A 4,725-nucleotide genomic window follows, 5' to 3' on the forward strand; every position below is an offset into this window, starting at 1 on the left:
AAAAGAGGTGACATTTTGTGATGCTCCTGAAAGATAGTTCTGAAATGTTCGCCTTGCCTCTCCTATTGAACTTCTCTACTTGGTAGAGATTTTGAGTCTGTTCATAGAGGGACGTAAATCTACTGAGTGAGTCAGACACTGAAAGGGTTACATTAAAACAGAAAGACTGTCTTGAACCTGAGAATGAGGAACTTTAATTTTTTTCCAGAAAAGATCTCATCCTTATTAAATGTATAAATAAGTAGATTTTGGTGGCTTGCTCTTCTCCATTTCATCCAAAGACAGAACACAGAAATGTGCTGACACTATAGCAGGGGTCTGCAAACATTTTCTGTAAAGGACCAGGTAATAAATAAATAAATAAATAAATAAATAAATAAATAAATAAATATGTAAGCATATATATATATGTATATATATTTAAACACACACACACACACACACACACACACACACATATATATATATATATTGTTTTTCCAGGACCCATCAGCTCCAAGTCAAGTAGTTGTTTCAATCTATTGGGTTGTTGGAAAAGTCATGACATTTTTTCTATGTTTTTCGTTGCGGAGGACGCAACTCAGTGGCCCATGTGAGGATCGAACCAGCAACCTTGGCGTTCTGAGCACTGTGCTCTAACCAACTGAGCTAATCGGCCGCCCCAGGTAATAAATATTTTTGGCTTTGTTGACTATGTAGTCTTTGTCATAAGTATTCAAAAGTAGCATAGACAATCTGTAAACGATAGGTGTGACTATATTCTAATAAAACTTTACTTACACGCGCTGGCAGTGGGCCAGATTTGCTTGTGAGGTCCATATAGTTTGCAAACCCCTACCTTAGAGCAGCAACCTTCAGCTAAATATTAGAAACAGCCCACTTTCTCTCTGTATAACTTTGTGGTCAGCATCCATATCCAAGGTGACTCCTATCCTTTATTTAACATTAGATGAACAAAAATAATTTCTCTAAGGCCAACTGAATCCTTGATAAATTCATTTTAAATTTTATGTAAGAGAATTTGAGCCCCTAGTTTAGGAATTTCTTTATAGCATTCTCAGTTTCAGTGTGCCCCGTACATGGCATGAACCGTACATATACGTTTTGCAAAAGATGTACGTGCATCTGTAAGTTTTTAACTTTGTGTGCCTGCACGTCTTATTCTGGAATCTTAGAACTAGACCACACTTCTCTTTTTTTTTGGAAGGAAAGTTTGGTAAGTTAATAGTTCAGTAAGTACTATATAGTAAGTACTATAGTTTAGCTTTTGCTAACTGGGGCCCAGTTCCGTGTTCTAGCTATGCTATCTAATTATAGTATTTGGGGAAATTCTGATTAAGTTTTAAAAGTAACATAATATCCTGTGATACTTGAAATTTTGCCCTGTATCCACAACTATACTGTAAGGACTTGGAAAGTGGATTAGTAGTTTTGCATATGAGTTTGTTTTTATTGCTGTACTAGAAAAACAATTATTTGCATCTTGCTTTTACAGCACTGAGTGCCATATTCTTGGGCATCAGGAGGGCCCAGATGGCAATTTTAGCAGGAATTGGAAATAAATGGATTCGTGTAAAAGCAAAAACTTGTGTCCAGGAAAAGCGGCAACATATTTCGATATATTCCTTACTTCATGTCTACACAGTTAGCTGACACAGTTATCTGAACTAAAGTGAGAAGATAGATTACATGCATCAAAGGCAGCCACAGGAAACCCTGTATTTTCTCTGAGGCAATAGTTTTGACTTCTTGCTTTTTGAAGCCTTTCTCTAGTGTGGACTCAGATAAACTGGAATGAGCCTTTCGCACCAGACTGAGTTGTTTGGGCTGACTTCAGGGTAGATAAGAATCACTGGTGGCATGGAATATGCCAGGGACTGGGCCAATCATCAGCACTGGGGAGCGCTCAGAATGGCCACGAGGCAGTCACTTCAAACACCTGCCTTTCCTATTGTTCTGCTGGCAAGGAGGGCAGAATACTTAGGGCTTTCATCGTGGTGTGGCAGTTACCGACTGTGTGGAGGTGATGCTTGAGTCAGGGCTGCGCGAGGCAGATGGAGTCATGTATGGAAAGAGGCAGTAGGGAATATGCCCTAGCTGAAGCCCTGAGTCTCCACAGGAGGACAGAAGGCAGAAGATGAGGGCTGGCGGACAGACAAAAACAGAGGTCAAAGGGCCTGGAGGATCATTTTAAGGGATTTAGATTTTTTTTTTTTTTTTTTACAGATCCTGCCTCAGCTTTATTTGCACAAATAGCTCAGGAGGACACCAGCCCCAATGCAGACAGCAGCCCAAGGGTCACACCAGTCCTTCCATCCTCACATTGGCAGACAGAGGCCTCGACTCTGGAGCCTTCGTGGGAGCCTGGGTACCTTTGGGAGCCGGAGCCTGAGCTGGAGGCAGAGCTGCAGCTGCAGGTGTGGCTGGGGCCTTGGTTTGAGCCTTGGCCTTTGGCCGGCAGAGCCTGAGACCCTTGGCAATGCGGGCGCGGGCACGTTTCCCAAGCTTGGGGTGGGCGATGTAGGCAAGTCGACTGAGCTTGCGGCTGCCGCCCTTTGGGATCTTGGGCTTGACTTCCTTGGGCTTTACGAGGGCCTTGATGGCCTCAGCCCGCGCACTCACGGCCTTGGCATTGCTGGCTTGCCTCTTCTTCAGCCCCTTCTTGTTGTGCTTCTTGGCAAAGCACGTGTTCCGCAGGAACTTGGGGTCCACCCCCTTAAGAGATTCGTATCTTTGTGATCGGGGTTTCTTGATGCTGTTTCTGTGCCATTTTCGGGACTGGTTGTGCGTGGTGTGGTTCTTGGACTTGGCCATGTCTGCACCCAAGCCCACAGCTCCCAAACCCCGGGATTTAGATTTTAACTCTCAGGGGACATACAGCCACAGGCAGATTTGCAGTGGAGAAATTGTGTAATTATAGAGAGCAATATTGAGAAAGATTTCCTCGTTTCCAGTAAGGCTGGTGATCTGGGAGTAAGAACGGACAGGATGTAGCCTTGTAGGAGAGGAGGTGCTTGGGACGGTCAAGATGGGATGTAATGGGCCCATCGAGTGGCGCGTTGGTTAAGAGCTGGCTTGGGACGCCAGAGGGCCCCGGTTCGGATCCCACATATGAGGGCCAGTGACACTGCCCTCCACAGCTANCGACATCCTCCACAACTAGACTGAAGAACAAAAGGACAGCAACTTGTCTGTTCCCCTCCCCCAACCCCCAATAATATCTTTAAAAAAAAAGAAAAGGAAAGAAAAGAAAAGAAGAAAAAAGAAAGTGCTGGGGGAAAAAATCCTACCCAGTGGTGGTCACCTGTATCGCAGCCCAACCTCCTTATGAAATTCTAGTATCTTAGCTTCAATAGTATTTATAATTGTGATATATTAGCTTTGAGGTTATAATCTCAGCTTCTTTAAGATATGGAATATGTCACTGCCACTGGTCACTTAGAAGCATAGAATGGGTCTTTTTTATGTTGTCAGTGACATTAAAAATACCATTTTTACAATCTCATACTCATCTCCATAATTTAATATAAGCACAGTTCTTCTTGACTGTAATCGTTTTTGAGTGCGGGGCAAGAGAGTTGTTCTTGTAGGCCGTTTCTTCTTGCAACATGCTGACGAGGCCGACACTAAGTCACTGTGATTTAACTACTTCTGTGATTGTCACTGGCTCCTTTGCATGGTGCCAGGGCTGGAGGGACTGCTATGGGCCACTGACTGTTGTCTGTGTATGTACATGGGTTGTATATGGGTTGGCCTGTGGAAACAGACCATTGACAATATAGAAATAGTTTTTGCTTCAGAGGTGACTGCTGCTCTATCAACCCTGATCTCAATGCTTGTTTTCCAGGCTACAAGCTGTCAAAACAATCTCTTCTCCTGAAGCATGAAAATCATTGAACATTTCTCCCTCATATATGTGCCTGCAGGTGTCAAGTGTTGAATTAGACACACTTCCAGTTATAAACTAAGTAAACCACAGGGATCTAATGTGCAGCACTGGGAATAGACTCAATAATACGGTAATAACTTTGTACAGTGACAGATGGTTACTAGACTTAGTGCGGTGATCACATCGTGAAGTATATAAATGTTGAATCACTATGTGGTACACCTGAAACTAATATAATATTGTATGTCAACTGTACTTCAGTAAAAAAAGAGTTGGGTTATATTTTGCAGCGCATTGTCCAAATCTAAGCTGAAGTAACTTCTATCATGCACACACACACACAGAATACAGATTTCTCTTTTCTGTTGTGTCCAATTTTTTAAACATTAGACAAAAAAAATTTCCTAGGATCATACTGAAAAACGATGACACCCAAGTTAGAGAGTACAGCCTAGTGACTGTATCTCACTCATCACAGCCTGGTGGGTTCCATGCCAACAGGACGTCAGAATTATGTCTGGTATGGTGGTTAATAGAAATTCAAAGCTAATCTAGATAAAAAGAAAACTGAATTGCTTCAAATTTCATGAGCCAGGCAACTTCTCTAACATTATATCAATAATCTATACATCATGCATGTACTTCAATATTAGACTAATTAGTCAACACTGCATCTTTTAGAAAAATAAAACCATGAAACTGTATTTCATAAGGATATGGTTACTTTTAATTTTTTAAAATTAGATTATGGATTGAGGGAATTCTGGGGTGGAGGGTCACATCAATCTTATTTGAAATGTATCTTCCCTTAGTGTCAATTTCTCTTCATTTTTTTT

General features: G+C 41.9%; 1 pseudogene; it reads right to left on the reverse strand.

The window, feature by feature from the left end:
• Window positions 1-2,289: 2,289 nt before the first annotated feature.
• Window positions 2,290-2,840, reverse strand: LOC109385197 (60S ribosomal protein L29 pseudogene; annotated as a pseudogene).
• Between the last annotated feature and the right edge of the window lie 1,885 nt (window positions 2,841-4,725).

Source organism: Hipposideros armiger, unplaced genomic scaffold (assembly GCF_001890085.2).
Source record: "Hipposideros armiger isolate ML-2016 unplaced genomic scaffold, ASM189008v1 scaffold_109, whole genome shotgun sequence".
Taxonomy (NCBI): domain Eukaryota; kingdom Metazoa; phylum Chordata; class Mammalia; order Chiroptera; family Hipposideridae; genus Hipposideros; species Hipposideros armiger.